Here is a 20,933-nt window from a genome sequence, read left to right on the forward strand (position 1 = left end):
ATTTAATCCACTAGAGTGCAATGTTTCGTCATCAGAGAAGAAGGAGAAGCCGAAGGATGCAGCTTAAAAAGTGGTTTTGGCCTCGAAAGGATCACAGTTTTAAACAAAATATACACTGTTGGATGCAAAAGGAATCATATCAAACTGCCTAGTGTTGTGGACTGCAATAAAATCAAAAGGACTCGGCGAGAAATGTAATGTGTTCTGTCATGTAAATGTATAATTACCTTTAAATCAGAGCGCTTTATTTATTTATGCATTAACCTTTATCAAGAGGTTGATCTAATTTACAAGAAAGACCAGTCTCGGATAAAAAACAAAACAAAAACAAAAACTAAATAATAAATCAATAAGAAAACAGACAGTATCAATACAAATAATTGAGACTTTGGGCTAAAATGAAATAACCAAATAAGATATCTAAAAATAAGATCACATTTCATCTGAAAATTTCTCTATTTCGCCTAAAATAACTGCAACTTGGCCAAGAGGAATCAATGCAGAGAATTTCAAATTCTTGCTGTAGTCCGATTGTACAGATGGTGCGTTGAAGGAGAAAAGATATAAAATGGAGTTGATAAAGCAGTCACAGATAAGAGTACAAAACTACTTTAATTGCTCTTTTATTACATTTTTAATAAACAGGAACCAATTTCTCATATTGGCTTGAAAAATGCATAGCCTGTTTTCAGATTTCTTCTATTTTTGCTATTTTGTCACAGAAATGTTTCAACTCATCAAACACATTTTAGTTGCAACAACAAGGGCTGCGCAGTGGCCACCAGATGGTAGCACTGTTGCCTTGTAGCAAGAAGGTCCTGGGTTCTAACCTCGATTTGGGCTCTTTCTGCATGTTTTCCCTGTACATGTGTGGATTCTCTCTCGGTGCTCCAGCCTCCTCCCACAGTCCAAAAAACATGACCGTTGGGTTAATTGGTCTCTCCACATTGCTGTTAAGTGTGAGTGTGTGTATGCATGGTTATTCGTCCTGTGTCTCTCTGTGTTGATGGACTACTGACCTTTCCAGGGTGTACCCCGCCTCTCACCCAATGACTGATGAAGATAGGCACCAAAGATGACCAGAGTAAACACAAAAGGCAGTTTTGAAAAGGAATTTCATTTGTTAAGGGGAAAAAGCTATCCAAACCAAACTGACCCTATGAGGAATAGCATGGGCCCCCATACTGTTTGCATCAACAACTGCTCTCAGGCAGTTGCAATGACATTTATGTGTTGGCATTATGGTCCCTTTCCTTTGCAAATTCATTGTGATTCAGTGACATTGAAGAGTTTTCCAAAATGAAAGGTCTGACTCAATGATTTGAAACTTTCTATTGTTTTTTGAGCCACTAAGATGTTGACTTGATGGCGCGCTTTGGGTCATGGTTCTGCTGCATAATTCAAGCACCCTTGAAATAGCGTACCGCGAGCGAGCTATTTTTAGAAACGTAACGTCCCGATGACGTCACATCACGTGGTACGCAGTGGGGCAAACTTGCATAGTCCGCCGCTGTTTCGCTGTAAAAGAGACGTGCGTTACCCTTGGTTTTACTCGTTAAAACGACTGCTTTTTCCAAATCTAAGACCATGGTTTTTAAACATTGTTGCTATGGAACGTGCAACAGCGACTCGAGGTACGCTGATCGGCCGCATATGAAGGATGTTTTCTTCAAGACTGCCAAGGAGAAATGTGTGCGCTTGGTACACCGGGGCGGTCGGCCTACACAACAGTTCAACCCGGAAAAAGTTACCAAATTCACCTACATATGTAGCAAGCATTTTGTTGGAGGAAAGGGCACAACCGAAGAACATCCTGACCCAATTCCAGCGACATCAAGTAGTGAACAGGTAAGAGTATTTTGGTGGCCAACATGTTAATATTGAAGCGCCTGCTACCATGATAGCATATAGGCTATCATGGTAGCAGGCGTTAACTTGATACCCTGCTACCAGGATAGCTTACTCAAAAACATTTCAAATAAGACAAACATTAAACATATACCGATCCCTGGACGGTGATTACAAACAAAAAAACGGCCAACGACGCCATGACCGCCGCACAGCAAAAAACAACAACGACTTACCGTTTGATCAACTCGGCCCGTTTTCCGGTCTTTTTAAGCCCTCGACACTCAAGCCATCGTTTGAGCTGAAGGTTGGTGTGTTCTTCGACAGTTCGACCAGTAAACCGTGCGCCTGGGACATCGTCTTGGGAAAGTTTAACGGCTGCAAAGTCGGTCATATTGCTGTTTCTGTTGTGCGTGTAATAGCTGGTTGCTACGGGCGTTCTCTACCTGTATGTCCTACCTAAGCGGCAAAAGGGGCGTTGCTCTTGAGATGGTGACGTCACGTGCGCGGTACGCCATTAAAGCTACAAACAGATAGCTGGACATTCTAGTTCACGATTTTCAGCTTCAGAGCAGAATTCATGGTTCCATTAATGGTTTCACAGGAGATGTTCGGAACAAGTCTCGAAGATATTTTTTTTTGGGACATGGGAGATTGGTCTTTGTATTTTTTTTGGTCAGCACTGGCCTGGAACTGCCCCTTGGATAATGCACCCCCCCCCCCAACCTCTACCCCCATTTGTTAATCATGAATCATGAATAACAAATTCATGAATTTGTTATTCATGATTCATGAACGCTGGCCTCAACTTAGGCAAGCAACACGTACCTCAAACAATCATTGATGCACTCTTGGAGTAAATCTGGAATAGACCAAGGACTCCTGGAAAACGTTTCAAGACTATTCAACATTTTCTTCTGATATGGATAATGGCTCTGGAATGTGCTATTGTTCCTGGTACCTTTGCAACCCTTCTCAGACTGAAGGACGGCAGTCTGATGTGTGGCTTTTTAAAAATATTTCAGCCTACTTAATTTTGTCATACTGTTTTGGTTTAAGGACTTCCTTTGTTCAATAGTTCAGACAGTTAACAGCCTGAGGGTGGCTAGTGAAACTGAATCAAAAAATACATAAATAAAATTAATTAATCATAAACAAATCTAACATATGGGACTTGAAGGCTGTAGAGGCTTTATACCAAATTTACCAGAGGGGCCGATGTTTTTTCATGGGGCACAGAACAAAAGAATGAAACAAACAAGAACTAAAAAAACAAAAACAACATGGCAATATCTTATCATTTAATATATTAAGAGAGCCACAAAGTCACTTGTGGCTCTGGAACTACAAGTACAAAATTGTGATTCCATCTTAATATGGCTGGAGCTAAACATGAAACACCTTCATTTTTAAATCATTGTTAGAGTAAAACTTTACAGGTAAAAAAAAAAAAATTGGTCAAAATGACCAATCATTTACGATTTTTTTGCCAGTGCATATCATCGTAAGAAATGCATTTAACATTATTATAGTACAGGAGCCATAACAGGGGCCAGGATCAGATCTACAGGGGCATTGGCCCCCGTTGGCCCCTGTTTAGAGCTCGGCCCCTGCTTCAAGGCAACAGCATACATCTTGTATGATGAATTAAAAGAAAATACTAGTCAAGAACACCTTCCTGCTTCTAAGCACCTGACCAACCTAATGGCAAATTACCAAGGTCACAAGACAGGTCCTTTGTTTTGAACAAACTAGAAACCTTCTGGATATCTTTAATGCACATTTGGGCAGATTTGTTTGAAGATGATGGACGATTTCCTGTCTTGGATTCTCTGCTGAACATAAATCTGTGTAAAAAAAAAAGAGACACCGTGCCCCAGACAGACGACACAGATGACACAGCATTAAAGTACGCCTCCACCAATCCTTCTGTGCCAGTTGTGCTGTGTAAGCAGGCCAACTAAAACATTATTTATTCTCCATAACCTTTTTAGTGTATCTTAGAGATGGTGACTGGCATCCAGTCAGACCACAAAAAAAAAAAAAAAAAAAAAAAAAAAACACATTGGAAATGCTCATCTTCTCTCCTGTAAAAATAAAGCTCTCTCTTTTTCCACTGTTGCTCTGTCATCCAGCAGCTTACTTTTCTCTTCTTTTGACCACAATCCCTCTCCCTTTGCTCCTCCTGGCGGAGAGGCTACGTCAGACGGTGAAGTAGTGCAGGTGTCTGTTTTGGAAATGGATGGTTGCATGGAAACCCCCTGCTGGCATACACACACTCCAGCATGGAGGGATGAAGGCTCGCTGCATAGTGTGTTCATCTGATTGAGATGTAAAGCTCGAGATCGGCGGAGGAGCCAAAGGCGAACTGGCCAGAACGTTCAAATGGCGAAAACGGTAGACGGCGAGCGGTGCAGGATGACTTCTAGTGGTGTTGAGGAAACAGCCCAAAGTGAGGTTCCTCTGATGATCGGTTCATCCCTGCTGAATACTGTCAGTGTGCTGTTTGCTGCTTGATATCTGGACAGCTCACCGATCAATTTCAGGGAGACACACAAACAAACAGGACAACAAAAACCTGCACACACTGATGCTTAAAGATATTGTCAAGGGTCCAATGACTTTAGCATTCATATTTTTGGACTTAGAGAGAAAACCTGTGTACTTGGGAAAAACTCATGCACGGATGAAGAGAACATGCAAATTCCTCACAAAAAGGGTTTTAAACCCATCTCTTTCTGGCTGTGAATGACCATACAGCAAAGTCTTCCCCCATTAATGGCGGAACAGGGAGGTCAATACCCCTAATTGGCCTTTCGCTGGCCAGGAAATGTCATGAGCATTTTTTTTTTAGAACATGAGATTTATCTATTTTCTCTATTTGTTCTTTTTATTACCTAGTTTAGTGTTATTTAGTTTAGTTGTAGTCTCTAGCTGAATTTGAACTTGCTAACAGAGAGCAGGTGGACTGCCGGGTGACCATGCTTGAGCTGTGTTGGATGTTCACAGACAGGCTGGCTGGGTAAACAGAAACCCCCGCAACAGTCCGCTGACGGCCAACTTGATGCGGCTCTCACCGGCTCGGCCCTGTGAGTGGGATCTTGGAAACTTCCATCAGACGTTTTGGTGCTGGGGCTTTAGTCGGGGAACAGATTCCAGATCTTAGAACCCGGAGGAAAAAAAAAAAATCATGACGCAAACCAGAGCGCAAACTGACAATATAGTAAGTTGCTCTTACCATAATGACGACGTAAGACAATGAAACCACAGATGTTACACCTGCTCCATTCCTCGTCACCCCCAGCTTCTTTGGAGCCGCTATAGAAAGAGGGCAAATGTCCCAAATGTGTTGGCTTGATTGAAAAGGCGTTCTGAGAGAAGCACCGGCCTCTTCCAGAAAGCAGCCGCCTCTCAGAGAACGCTGTTTGCCGAGCGGACAGAGGTGGGATCTCATGATGTTGACACTACTGTTAAAATGACCCCCCGCTGACTCATCCTTCCCGGCTTTTTGATGAAATCCTGTGCCACCATTCATCCCAACATGTGCTCCTCAAATATTTAACCTTGGCCTGTATAAATACTGTAGGGCTGGAGAGATGATACCCAGGGCCATTTGGAACATTACATATGTCTTCTCAATTGGCTTAATGTGGCCAAGTCAAACACGCTATAAGGCTTTTATTGTGCTCATAATGTCTCTATATACGATAACATTCCCATTAAATGGCAGATTGAGTTATCCTGCAGTGGCTCACAGGTGATGTTTGGAAGCTTGAAACATATTTTTTGACAAAGCAAAAAAGAAATCTGAATTGTGATCTAAAATTGTTATATTAATGAGTGAAAACTGTCTTGCGTGTTAGTGAGAACCCTCTCGGCATGATGGGGAGTGTACGGATGTGTCAGTGTAAATATCAACGCTGTCACTCAGTTGAAGAACATTTCTTGAGACGATCTGGGAGCAACAGTTGAATGTCTGAGGAGCAAATCCAAAATATCATCTGCACAAAAAAAAAACAAAAAAAAAAACGGAAATCATTACCACATATTATGTGCGTTTTTAGGACTGGCCTGCTATTAAGATATGAAGTCATTTTAATTTATCTAAGATAAATTTGCCAGAGCTGTTAAGCAATCCTTTTTAGAAGAGAAGAGATTTAAAAAAAACATATAGCACACATGAAACACAAAACAAAGAGATTTTGCAAGTTTCAGCAAGTTAAACTCATAGACTACATTTACTTAAATTTAATAAATACATATATCAAGAAAAATAACTTAATCACTTTACAATTATATTTAACTGCCTTAATAAGTAAACAATAAAGCGTGTTGTATTCTAAAACTTCATCCGCTTTTATTTTCCTCTCAGGAGAAATGAACTCCTCTCAGAAGTTCACACAGGGCGTTCAAAATCGTAGAGAACTGAGAACATGACTAAGCATTTTCAAAACCCTTTCCACCTTTAGCAAGATGCATATTCTTTACAATTCAATAAAAAAACTTGCAAAAACCCTGGTCATATAAATATGCTCACCCATTAACCAATAATCTACTAAAACATTTAATGGTTTAAAAACCGTATTCAGTTTTTTTTTTTTTCAGAAGTCTATCAGTCTGTTTGGTCAATGTTTCTCCAATTCCCTTTGATGACATGATTAGGTGAAGGATCCAGGTGCAGATGCAGATAGTATAGTGAAAAAAACTATTTAGTTAGCTTAAAAAGAAATTTACGAAGACGATCCAGTCCAGAAGCTTACATCGTGCATTTCAACAAACAGCTTAGTAAAGAGTCCAATTAAAAGGGGTTCTTTATCTTATTCCTTAATAAAAAAATTTAAGCAGCATACCAAAAAGACAAATTTTGTTGTCATTTCCTTACATTGATCTATCAAAAAAAGTAACAACCCAGGCTTTACAACCTTATTATAGGAGCACACAAAACCAGCTGAAAAGGATAACATATGGTTTACAGAATGAGGCAAAACCCAAAAAACTACGACAAAGCTCCGAATGGCCTGGGCCGTTCTTATGTCAATAAAGTCAGTGTCCATATTATCAGTCAAGGACAACCTTTTGGTGTCAATCTGTACTGGTTGTCCGTAGCATTTCCCAGAACACACCTGGAGCCAGAGTCGTCAGTGCATATGGACTGTGCTCCTCTGGAATTGGATCACTGCTTGCGAAGCAGGACTCAGACAACCTGAATGACCTTATATCTGAGGACAAAACTCTGAAAAATCTCGTTTTATCACTGCATGTTGACCGCTCCGGAAAGTAAATGTACTTCTGTGCTATTATTTCCTTACTTTCCCTTTTTTGGTTATTTAGACTTATTTGTTTTACCCACTGCAATTAGACCCCATCAGTGCTGCCAACTGTTTTTAAATGTGTAGTAGTTTAATTTTATAGATATCACACTTTTGGGTTCAGTTGAGAAGAATGTAAAGACCATATGACATTGTTAAAAATTTGTTTTACAGTAAGAGAGGCGCATACAACTGATGACAAACAAGGATGCAAGATATTGGCTCAGTATCAGAAAATATATAAAAAAGAATTATTATATTTTTTAGTCGAGATAAAAATGACAAAGAAATGTTGAAAACAGCCTCATTTTAACAAACAATTAAATTTAAATAACCAAAATAATTTTTATAAAATATTGCCTGTCTGTATGGACTTCATGACCAATTCACGCGACTGAAGCTACCACTAGCTTTGCGCTAACTGCTTAGCAGGTGAAAACCAACCCTCTGATACAGACAATATTATACGCTGTTTTAATGGTCTCAAAATTAATTTTTTTTATCTTGTTAAAGAAATTTGGTGACATGTGATCAGGTGGTGGTACAATTTTTTAAAACAGCAGCCCTGCAAAGAATGACGAGGCTCTTGTTGATGCAGCGTTCGGTAAAAAAAACAACAACAACAACAAAAAAAAAAGCTCCAACCGCAGAATCACAGAATTTTGGCTGTGAAAACAGCCAGCAGGTTTTTGGGTTTGATCTGATACTCAAATGCTGGGCATGCAAGTGGATTTAAATGTGGATTTATAAATTAGCAAATTGGATATGTTGAATTTTTAAAAGTCTAAGTGCCAGCATTAGTTCTCAATCACAGATCGCTTTGAAGCCAATCACAGACTCTGTTCTGTGTCCCATTGTTCCTTGTTGGATTAGGCAGGTAATCATGAACTTTATTTTCCAAATGATGTTATCATTTTATTGGGATTTGACTTTGATTGCTTTCTTTTGTTCTGCAGATATAATGTTATAGAGTTTGTTTGTTCTAACAACAAAGAACTACTGCAACGCTGGGTCTCTGAATTGATCAAAATCAGCTGATTTAGGCACTTTTTTTTTCTCCAGTCAGCTTGTCCTCTTTGACCTGGGGAGAGCAACACAAAAACACAATCTGATTTTTGTTAGTAGCTAAGAGGTTTTCCTGGTGGGAGTTTTGGGCAGAGTTGGAGGGGGATTTGAGCTTTCTGTGTTTCTGTTCAGATCTTTTTCTTTTGTGCGATTGTTCTGTACGTGGCCCCTGTGAACAGCAAGGATCTCAGGTTAACTTTGATCATCGGTCCTTTGAAGTGGTCTTGTACTTCTTTAAATGTGCGCTTCTCTTCAAAGAGATGTTCTATTTACAGAGATGGGTCAAAGCTGGAGTGCTCTCACTGGTGTGTTACAAATTCCACGACGTCTCCGATACAAACCAACAAAACTTCACTTGGAGAAATTTCCAAAGCTTCAAGTTCTGCTTCAGCTGTTGTAAAAAGAGCCCATTTTGATTAAAATTAATTATTTATGGAAGCATTGTTTTCATATGTTTTAGGTGGGAGTTTTTTCTTTTGCTCCACACTAAAATTAAAAGAGCATGATTATTTACAGGAAAGAAATACCATATAGAATATGGATAAAAACAGATTATAATTGGTGGGAATGATTTATACTATTAAACGAGTACAAAATATAATGATCACATCCATCTGTCCATTGGCCATAGTTGCTTATTTTTGCAGGGTCACCAGAGCAGGCTGGTTTCCATCTTCAGGATGGGGTACACCCTAAACCGGTCGCTAGTCCAGCACAGTGGAAAAACACAAACGCAAGAGCAGATTAAAGTAATCAACCAAACAGAGAGGAAGCCTGAGTATCTGGAGAGAAACCACACATGCATGGGGAGAAAATGAAAATTCTATACAGAAAGACCCCAGGTAGGGTTTCAAACCCAAGACCTTCTTGCTGGAAGGCAACAGTGCTGCCGACTGCTCCGCCATGCAGTCAAATCAAAAAATAATGTTCTCAATTATCCTGACAACCAGAGCTTTTCCTTATAATAGACATTGTGCGCTATGTAGAGAACTTCCTGAACTGGTCAGCAGCTCATGAAAGCGTTTGCTCAGTCCAGCAGCCATTTCTGCACCAGAATTAACCTGACAAGCATTTTATTAGACTATGGGAGGAAACCAGAGAAAGGGCTGCATGGCTAAAATTTGAGCCACTTCCTCACCGCTCCATCCACATTAGGGATGGGCAATTTAAGTATAATAAAAAAAATCACAGTTTCATGAACTTTATACTTGTAGAAAAATATTTGAACTCCAATTATGGTTATACCAAAGAAAAAGTAATGCTTTAACAAACATTAATTTACTAGGTATAACTGAACAACGGTTAATAGGATGATTGGTAGAATTATAGGATTTATTTACCCTTTTTTTACCTTTATATATGAAAATACTGAGTATATAGTCTAAATGAAGAGGTACATCAAATATAGACAGTTTAGCTCAAATTCTGCAATGAAATAACCTCTCTGGTATATAGATGTTACAGGGACTTATATGTGCTCCTTTGCAAATAACTTATTTTAATAAACCAAAGGATCAGTTTGAATCATAGCTATTTGTTTGTAAACTTTGCTTAATAAAATGGCGATGACAAAAACAGATAGTTGAGTGTTTCTTTTCTGAATTATATTGTGCTGCAATAGTCCTGTGTGATAAACTGCTGACCAGAGTCTACCTTACCCTGCCTCTCACCCATTGAACTCTGAAGACAGGCATCCAGCCCCCATGACCTGGCTGGAAGGATTATGAAGATGAAGGAAATGAATGGATGGAAGGATGTACTGTTATGCAATGGAGAAACAATAGACTGGAGTCAAATACTTTAGTTAAATTTCTACACTTTTTTACCCAACTTCAATATTTAAACATATGTCTCAGACTTCGATGCTCGTTTTGAATTGTTTTAACTTCTTGCGAAGTTAGAAATGTCACTGCCAGAAAAACCTTTGTTCTTGCAACGTCGGGTGAATGAACAACTCTTCTCTTGTCTTGCGGAGTTGTCTCCCCTGGTACTGATACTGGGGCTTTGCGATAGCCAATCAAAAACATGAACTTTACTGTCCTTACGAAACTTTGCACTTTGCATTTGGTTTTATGCTCATTGTGATATTGCAAGTCTCATTTGTGCCCAAACAACCTACTCTGCAGAAAAACATCCTCGTACATAATGGTACCGCCCCTGTCCGTACAAACCTGCATTTTATCTCTGGTTGTCGCAGTGAGATTTTAGAATTTGTTTGATGCTCTGAAACATTTCAGTGTGACAGAAAAAAACAAAAGCAGAAAGGCAGCAAATACTTTTTTTTTAGCACTGAAAATCTCTCCTAATCCAGAAATTCTTGTTGCTGATAAACTAGATTCCTGTTCCATTTGCTCAGAAGCGTCAACCATCAAAGCATCTGATTTCCAGAGAGAAGTGCGGCCTGACAGAGCAATGAGGTCACCCCATTTCTTTATTTTCGACAAACACTACTATTATTTGAAACTAAAATAGCATTCCAAACTTTTTACAGGCTGGATTGTCTGAACTCTAACACCAGCAAAATAGCAGAGGTCACTGGAGACCATCCAATGTGTTCCAAGTCTGCGTCAGCATGTCAGCGTCAAAATTTTATAAGTGGAACAGCCTCAAAACTTGTGTACACATGACATCAGCTTGTACAAATTCAAAAAAGACATGAAAACGTTTGTGGATTATCTCTAAGCAGCGAGCAGGATAACAGGTGAAACTATATATGGTATTCTAGGCAGGCTCTGGAAAGCAGATTAAGCACTGGCAGGATTTGTGAAGCCCCCTGCCAAGCACAATACTCCACATAATGAGAAACACTTGTTTCAGAATGAATAATCCACCAAACCACACACAAGAAGTTAAACACAAAAACATAGGGGGTTACATTTTACCCAACATCATTAACGCTGATTTTATTTGGTGGACTTGGTTGACAGCCAGAGAAATATTCCCATACAACATATTAAAGCTCCGTCTGTTTTATAAATGTCTGAAAAAGGGACACTCGTGAGGTGGAGAACACTGAGGAGGAAACTAAACATTTCAAAGGAAATAAAGACTGCTGTGCAAGCCATACTTATAACGGCTTCCCCGGTCTCTCGCTTTATGGCCGAATTATAATAAACCCTTTTCAGTTCTGGGTTCCTTTTCAGCTAACATGAGATACAGCAGCAGTAAGAGCAAATGGACAAACAGCATGCTTCCTGGATAAAACGGCAAAGTAAAATGAGCCTTCGACCAGAAACGAGGACGTCCTTGCCCAGTTCCGTTTGGTTTGTTTTTTTAAAGCCCCTCTTTACTTTTTGTTCGCATTAAAACAGAAACACAAAAATATTGCCTCAAGAGGAAATAAAATGGGTTACAGTTTCTTACTTGGCCTTAGATCTCTGCAGTATTTCATTGCTACAAAGGGAGGTATGAAATAGCAGAGGGATTATTGAAATGACTGTATCCATGGAGGATTAGATTTCTGTTTTCTTTGAGTACACTGCAAAAACGGATCTAGAAACAAGTAAAATGTTCTTAAAGTTAGTCTATTCGTCCTTGATTTGAGCCAGTAAATAAGATTATCTGCCAATGGAATGAGTATCTTTGCCCCTAAAATAAGATAATTAGACATCCTGCACTTGAAATAAGATGATGGAGACGAATTGTTCCTATTTTAAGTGGAAAAATCTTATTCCATTGGCAAATCATCTTATTTACCTGCTCAAATCAAGGACAAATACACACATTACTTATACACACATTTTTTACATGAATCTTTTTAGCATATTGTTTTTAACTTTGGCAACTTTGTGGTGACATTCTGAATCTATACATCTGCTCAAACAGCTACTGTATCTGGCACATGACTGCAAGTTTTGAAAATGTTGGTAGGATCATTTTAATGGTTTCTAGCCATATTGCTTTGTGAAGGTTACTTGAACTCTTTAAATGCATTTGCATTATAAAAAAAAACGCAGCTGGAGTTTTACAGAGGTCTTAAAAGTATAAAAAGACAAAAATACAGAATGGAGACGCCTGGCTTTCCAACTATCTAAAAAAAAGACAATACTGGCAGTCATGAGTCTTAATGTCTCTGTGACCTGAACCAAAAGAAAACGTGAGTCATGCAACAGGGTAACAACTAAGCAGGCAGATTGCTTTAACATAAAATGGATACAGAAAGAAGAAAGTGAATATTTATTGATTGTCAAGTCCTTAGGCCAAAGTAAATGTTTGCAGAAAGATTTGAAGCAGGCAATTCATACGGGGAAACCCATCAACATCCCACTACTGAGGCTGTTCTGTGCATCAAAATGAAAAAAAAAAATGATTAAAAGCTGAATTGTAGGTTGAACAAATGTTATTGAAAACATTAGAAAAGGCTATTGCTTTTGAAGTGGGAACTTACAGCAAGTAGTGTCCAAAGCACTTAAGCCGGCCTTTATTCGGATTGCATGAATGACTCCACATTTAAACTACAACTACAAATGGAAGTGCTAAAAAAAAGACATGTTGAAAAGGCTTTTTGAACTGGGACACATCTTGAGTTATTGAAAGAAAAAAATTAAATATTGGCACAACATAGGGTTGGAAAAGGGTTAATATATATAAATAAAAACATATTAAGTTTTTGACACACAGAAATACATTTACCTTCGTGTAGCTAGGAAAACAGATCCTTTTAATCATGTTTAATAAAAAATGGGGAGATACATTTTTAGGATGTATAAAACACCTCACATCTATCTGTCTGTCTGTCTGTCTGTCTGTCTGTCTGTCTGTCTGTCTGTCTGTCTGTCTGTCTGTCTATCTATCTATCTATCTATCTATCTATATATATATATTATATATATATATATATATATATATATATATATATATATATATATATATATATATATATGCAGTTTGATAAAGCATAAAGCTTCAGTTTTTGAGTCACAAGTGTCCAGAAATCCCAGTTGTAAACTCAGAACAGACCACTGACGGTAAAAAGCTGGATACAGACGTATTTCTGTTATTTTTTGTTTTTTTTTGCAGATATTGTGTCAGTTTTTTTATGCAATATGGGAAGTTCACAAGCATTGCTTGAGTTGAGGACTGCTCGTATGTGACGGTTAAACTTTTGGCTTCGTATATTTAATCCCAGTGGGACCAAATGTACCAGTCAATGCCAAGAAAAATGAACAAAGAGCACAGAGTCAGTACATGGAGACACCGTCCTCTGCATGTGCACAGAAATACACGTATCCTTTTGCCGCGCAATTCTGCTCTCCGTCTGCTGGAGGTGGTTCTGCCAACAATCCCCAAGGGCCTATTTAATAATCTCTCCGTCACTGTGGGCTGTGTGAATGTGTGTGTGTGTGTGTGTATGTACCGCTTCCTTGAAATGAATGCATTTAACCACATGTCTTTGTTCCAGGGTATGTAACTTCTCTAATGGCTCTTTGTAATAACACGGTTACATCAGCTACATGAACGCCAGAGATTTAGGAAAAGAAACTATCCTAAAAACACACTGCTTTAGTAAAAGTCTGTTTACTAGACACAATATCTCTACTGTTATCATTAGCTTTTTTGCATCCAGCTGTTTCAAATTATTTTACTGCAACAACATTAAAAGACAGGAAATCATGGCCAACATTACTGGCAGGATTTTCCCTTGATGACTGGCGAAACCCTTCTTTCAAGGTGACTGATAGGTCCATCCATCCATGGAGGTAGAGAAAAGCAGGGGAGAAGGTGAATGTTGTTTTGGGGGTCTTAATAGTATGTTCTTTGAGTGTCTTTTACGTCACTACCACCCACTGTTTTTTCTCTGCGTATGGTTAAGTTCCAGGAATGTGTTTCCTTTGCCTGTTCCTCATGGCAAGGGTCAAAACACTGACGCTGCACATGCTGAGAAAAGAAGAACCAACAACCAGAGACTTCAGGTACTGGAAAGAGCAAAGCTGGTTTTGGTGTTGGATTATATTTTTTATATTTCTTGAACTTAATTGATGTTGACCGTTATAGAAGCTTACTGTGCTTTGGTTTTAGTGGTAGAAAATAAAACACATTTGAAAAAAAAATAATAATAACTGTTATATAAAACGTAACATAGTACCCGGAGTCTTTGTGACTTTTCTTTAAGATGATACACAAATGATAAAAAGCAATATATTTTTTTTTTTTTTTTTTGTTTTTTTTTAGAGTTTGTGCGTTGTGAGTGGGGGCACTAGGGTGGGAAGGTGTGAATGAGACTGTGTGTGTGTGTCCTTTTTGTTTATCTGTCAGGTTCGGGTCTGAACTGCCCAATCCCAAGAACATCTCAAGTCTCCGCTGGTGGTTCTTTCACCTTTTCTCCTTTTCTTTCTTTCTTTTTTCTTGTCCTTCCTTTCTTCTTGTAGTGTCCATATAATGTGAGAAATTCCCCACATGAATCATAATAAAACTATTCACATGTATAAATCAAGCGGAGCTCTTTTTGGCATTAAGACAACAATTCTCATTGCCACATTGCCAGACAGGACACTGACACCCCCCCCCCCCCCAAAAAACAAAAAACAAAAAAGTAAGTAACAATATATTGCTTTTTATCATTTGTGTATCATCTTAAAAAAAAAACATCACAAAGACTCGGGGTACTATGTTACGTTTTATATAACAGTTTCATTTTAACAAGAGCAATATAGTGTTACTAATGTATTATATCTACTGTCTGTTAAAAACTCAGCTTTGCTTCTTTCATCCAAAGGTAACAGAACATTGCTTCTGACGGAGCTCTGTTGGCAATTTCAGGAAAATTCACACTAGAACATTGTTTTAGACCATCTTATCACAGTGTTTAAAGCTACCTACATTCGCCAGCTAGAATAGTGTTAAATTTATATCTACACTTGCAATGCTGGCCTCATGCCCACACCATTCTTCTACTGCTCCAAGTAAGTTATCGTCATGTTCTTAGCAACCTTGGCTGCTATGGTAATTGCACTCTGCCTCCTCTCTACCATCAACAATAAAAGGTAGCTGTATGTTCTTGCCCCATGCTCAGGAAACAGCTAAGCTTTCACCCAGACTTTTTTAGATTCGTGCTTGATTACTTCTGACTTCCCAAGGTATCTCCACAGAGTGCAATAAATGGCTCGCTGAAAGCCCATAAAACCTTCTCATACTGCATGGTAAACTAAGAAAAATACTGATGGTGTTAGTGTTTCATCGGTAATCAGTTTCAGCCTTCATGTAGACTAAAGCTTGAGGGGGAGGCCCAGAAAACGGGGACATGTGTAAAAGGACCTGGCCTCATTGGTTTCATAAAGAACATAGATACAGTTTTTTGAGACAGGGCCTTTTACCTATACCAATCAATTGTGTCAAAAAACAGTATCACTCCTCCATTCATTAAAGCAGTGGAAAGGTGCATGAAAAAGCTTTGGTTATGGAGAAAATGCCAAGTCAAGGAGCTCTCAGTGAGTGATCCATTCCATGCTCAGTGTTTAAGCTTTTCCAAATAAAACAGAAATAAGCAGTCTGTTGAATCTCACTCGGATGCCACTTGGAGGCAGCTAAGTGTTGGATAAAGATGTTTATGTTAAGCTGGCCTATTGCATATTTACATACCTCAGTCTGGAGGTTTTGCGTTTGAGGGCCCAGCTTTTGTAAGTGACAAAGAAACACAACAGGCAATCCAAGGTTTGTCTGTTAAAATGGGATTTTACACCACTGGAAAACTATTTAGTCTCACGTGGCATTTCATGAAGCTTTACTAAAAGGCTGTGTATTACTTGTGATCGGTTACATTTTCAGTTGCGTGATTTAGATGCCTTTAGGATTAGAAAAATGTGGTGGCTTGCAGTAAAATCAACCTTCAGCGAGAGCCTACTGTATGAAGTGTAAATAATTTTGTCAAACCTACTGAAAGCCCTGTCCAATGCCCATCTTCAAAATACCTTAAGTTCAGTCATGTAGGAAACCTTTATCTGACAAGTATTAGCTAAATAAAGAATTTTTTTTTGTTTGCTTAATAATATATCAAACCTATGACTTAAACTAAGTTGTGATAATGCATCTAAATAAACAAGCTTGTCATTGAGAAAATGTAGTACTGTGTGATGCGAAGGGCTTCCTGTTCTAACCTTTGAACAAGAAGAATTAGAGCTCACATTAACTTTATGTAATATAAACATGTTTTTAATGCTTTTGTCATTTTAAATCTATGTAAATATAACTATGATTAAAAAGAAAGAGCCACTTAATAAAATCACATTTTACAAGCAGCTCACTGGAGGTTTGTGCTATTATTGGAACAGGCTTGAGGGCACCACATATGGTCCTTGGGGGCTACCTGGTGCCCACAGGCATCATGTGGGTGACCCCTGCTCTAAAAAACCCACCACACCACTTTGGATCTGCCTTATGTTGGAACTGCCTTATGACACATGAAGATATATGGTGTACCATCATCCTTTCTACACATCTTATACACTGATGCGATCTTCTGCATGGTTGTCACTAAATTTCCATGACATGAAATACACAATCTGTATGCTAAGTAAACACAATAGCAATGGTACACTAAGAATGTTACTTGAAGGAACTTAAAGGAACAATAAGTAATACTCACACTTAGTGTTTCAAATTGGAACAACAGCCTGCCACTGTCAACAGCAGCTTCCTCAATGGTCTGTTGCTGCTGTAGAACCCCATTGAATTTTTACTTACACAGTATAGGTACATAATGTTTTTTGTTCTTCTTCTGGTCCGCTTCTCTTTTTGGCTTCCATATTCGCAGGCTGTTGATAAAACACAAGATGTTAGTATTGCGCTCTGTTTTGGGAACCCTGGGAGCTCTCATATGATTGGCTCAGTAACCAGGAAGTAAAGACGGGTTACACATTGCACTGAAATAGTTCCACACCGTACCTTTAGGTTTGAAAAGAGAAAAACCTGAGCAATACATTGTTGATGGAGAGGACAGTTTATACAGAATATTACTTCCTTCCCAGGTGACAAATGAGATTTGATTCAGATTGGATTTTATAGTAAATATCTTCCTTATTGATCCTTTAACCTCATGCTAGGCTTTACAGTGACTCTTCCTGCACTAAAGAGGATTCAAGCATGCCATTATATAAAAGGCTTGGAGTTGCCTACAAGCTAAGGGTCATAACCCAGTCTTATGAGTATTTCAGCGAACAACTTCTTTGACCATTTAGATACACTTTTAGTCTGTGTAGGAAAATGATGATAACGAATGGAAAGAAAGGGAATGGAGACATCATGTCGAAAACTGACTCGCCTTAGGCTTTATATACTGTACAGGATAATTACTGATGTTTCACAAAATAAGACTTATTTATTAATTTGTTCACCATCCTTCAAGAGAAAAATAGTCTGAAAGCAATCACATCAGCTCATGATGTTCACATTCAGCTTGCCTATGAACATCATCGTAGAAAAAGCCTAAGGAGAGCTTCTCGTCGCAATCTACAACTTTCCTGCGTATGTGAACACCTCAGAACGTAACAGTCCCATCAATGGCTTGTTACATCCTCAGAAAAACTTGCTTTCGTTTCAACCATTGTTAGCTCATTTCTCCTGCATTCATTTTGTTTACACCATGCATTGTATTAGTTGAGTGCAATATATAACACATGTCAGTCTGTGAACCTTTATTTGCAAGTGTGTTTAAGAGGATCTCACATGCCAAACTGAGCCAAACATTTTGTCCCCAAGCAAATCCAAACAGTGTCCTGTTCATATGTCGTTTGAGGCACTGGAGAAGGCATTTAAAGAGAAAATAATATTTTCCCAACGTACCTTATTGTAGAATTTTCTAAAAAAAAAAAAAAGAGATAATATTACATAATTCGTCGAGCATATGCGACACCACCTGGTTCTCTGTCCAAGAAAGACATCATTTTCCCAGTGATTTCTCCAGCTGAAGCTGGACACGAACACCCACTGTATGAGAACGAAGGGACTGAATGAACAGATCGAATGACCCTTTTGTGGTGATTAAACTATACTTTGGAAACGTGTCCTCCATTTGCAAGGTCACCGGTGTTGGAAGCGCACCCGTCTCAGAGCTGAATGCAATCAAAGAAGCTAAAGTGAATTTTGACACGTAAATGGAGCACATGTGAAAAGCACCTGTTTTTCTTTTTGACATCCATGCTTATATCATTAGGAAAGTTCACAGACAGTGTTACTGAAGCAGGGGGAAACACACCTAGTCGAGAAGTCATTGATATCATGTGCTGGTGCGCGTCCTTTAATACACATGCACAGAATGTAGACTGTGATGGCTTTTCCAGAGGCAACAAAGTCTTCAGGGAACAAAATGTGAAAATCTCTCTTCAGTTTTCTTTACCTGATGCATGGATAATGGGCTTGATTCTCAGGCTGACAGAGAAACTTTTCACCATTTGTTGGAGAACATCACATAATGGGAAGAACCAATAACTGGTCTGCCTGAGATTGGCTTGCGTTGGATGAAACATGAAATGTGCTGATCCTTTAATGGCAATGCTTTTCTTACCGCAGACTTCCTCCATCTGGAATCATTCTGCTACTGTGCGTCTGGGGACCGAGCCACACGGGTCAGAGGGCAGAGAAAGGTTTGTCATTAAAACGCTGTCGAGAAATACCTTGCATGTTCTGCTCTGCCAAACTGTGCTCCATCAAGCAATAAAATAAAGATACATAGTTGCGGAGGTAAAGTGCCCGATCACTTTTGCTGTTGTGGAAATAGCCATACACACAATTTAGAGGATTGTTTTTAAGTCTAGTTACTTACAGATGTTGTTGGTTGACCTTTACTGTGCAGAGTGATGCACAGTTTGTTCACAATCTGACAGTGTGTCTATATGCTCATCTTTAAGTTAAATACATGCCTACACTTTCCGACATGCCAAATACTTTAACATGCTTAAAAAACTCTAGGCATGTTTACACCTTGGCTTCACCAATTTCAAGAAAGTTTCATCAACATGAAAGTGATTTTAAAAAGGCAAAATACTTGAAATATCTCAATTGATGTGAGAACGCCCACAGTCCCAATTTCTTTCTGTCTTAATTTTTCATATAGGACACCACAACGATCAGTTTATGGTGTTAAACTTCTTTTTACAAGACATTGTAACTTAAAATGATGTATAAATCCTTTTCATTTTCTTTGCATAATTACTTGAAGGAACTTAAAGGAACAACAAGTAATAACGACACCTAGTGGTTAAAATCGGAACAACACATAAACAAAGCCTTTCACAGACAAGTCCTATCGGGGCCAACACCAATTGAAATTATGCTCTTTTATAACAACTCTAGTCTCAGACATATCATGCTGGTTTTTGCTAAAGGTGGTATATATAACATTTAAATCATTGTCTTGTTTCCGTATAAAATAAGTAAAATTTTACGACACCCCACTGCGAGCCGTCTGACCACCTCAACAAAGCTCCAGTATCCCTAACATTTTAAGCGAGGTGTACAAGAAATCTAAAATAATCACTTGTCAACCAATTACAAACTACAATTTGGTGATCAGAATCTGATAGGCCTACCTTTGTTGACATTGAAATGCTGTGGAGATTCATAACTTATAATATTGCCTATTTTATCTCTGCCATTTACTAATGACTTATTATGCAGATTTGTTGCAGCCTTTGCATCCTTTAAGACATTTTTGTAAGGGATGTAGTTTTGCGCTGGTACAGCAAAGCACAAACAGAGCTGTTGTCTAATGACATTCTATTCTCTGTGAAAATCTTTCTCACAATACTAAACACCCTTTCAGAACTGCTATTGCTGTGGTGAATGCATAGTAAAGCCGTCTTGTCAGCTCACTGAACCTCACATCCTTCCCTACCAGACTCCAGAATCTGTCAATTTTGTCTTCTTGTGGAAGTTGCTTGGTATCTGTCACTTGGTATAGTCAATGAATTCCTCTCTCAGCCTATCCTCACTTAATTTCAGTTTAGAGAACAAGGCCTCTAGCATACACATGCACAATACTCTTACTTACTTTGGCTGAACCTACCTTTAATGATTTGCGTAGCCTTGGTTTTTCCAGCTGAATATTTTCGTGAGATAGCAAAGTCTGAAAACATCCCAGTTACACACTTGCCCAACTCAACACACGAGGTGAAAGCAACATTGTTTTTGGCACACAGCATTGCCATTTAACCTACGCATTTATGATCGAGTCTGCCTTGGGGATATTTCTAGTGACAAATGTTGACATTGCCTGGGCATGTTTCTGTGCCTCTTGCCAGCACTTATGCTTAGTGGATTATTCATGCTGACTGATGTTGTTCCTTTTCCTGTGAGAGACACTAAAATCGCAATTACAAACTTTACAAAATCCACAACGGTTCCCCATCCTGCTTCTCTTTGGGAAAGAAAATTCACTTTTTTAACTTTATTTTGGCAGGAATGCCTTCCCTTTTGTGACATTCAGCCATCTCTCTCCTTTGTTGTTCCAGTTTTTTCCCCACTGTCGGCACTAACCTCGCGACAATTGCCATTCAGGCCCCTACAGGTGGCAGTTCTCGTGAGGCTAGTGACAGTTCAGTTTGCAGAGCCAGATACATCCATCCATCCAGATACAATTTTTAATAATATTATAATATAAGAATACGGGGAATTTACAGGAGAATAATAATATGGGAGGACGATAGGAAAAAGAGGTAAAATATGATAGTTTACCAGCCAAAATGGGAGACTTGACAGCTAATAATATTACTGCACACC

The sequence above is a fragment of the Fundulus heteroclitus genome, chromosome 21, assembly GCF_011125445.2.
Source record: "Fundulus heteroclitus isolate FHET01 chromosome 21, MU-UCD_Fhet_4.1, whole genome shotgun sequence".
NCBI classification, from domain to species: Eukaryota; Metazoa; Chordata; class Actinopteri; order Cyprinodontiformes; family Fundulidae; genus Fundulus; species Fundulus heteroclitus.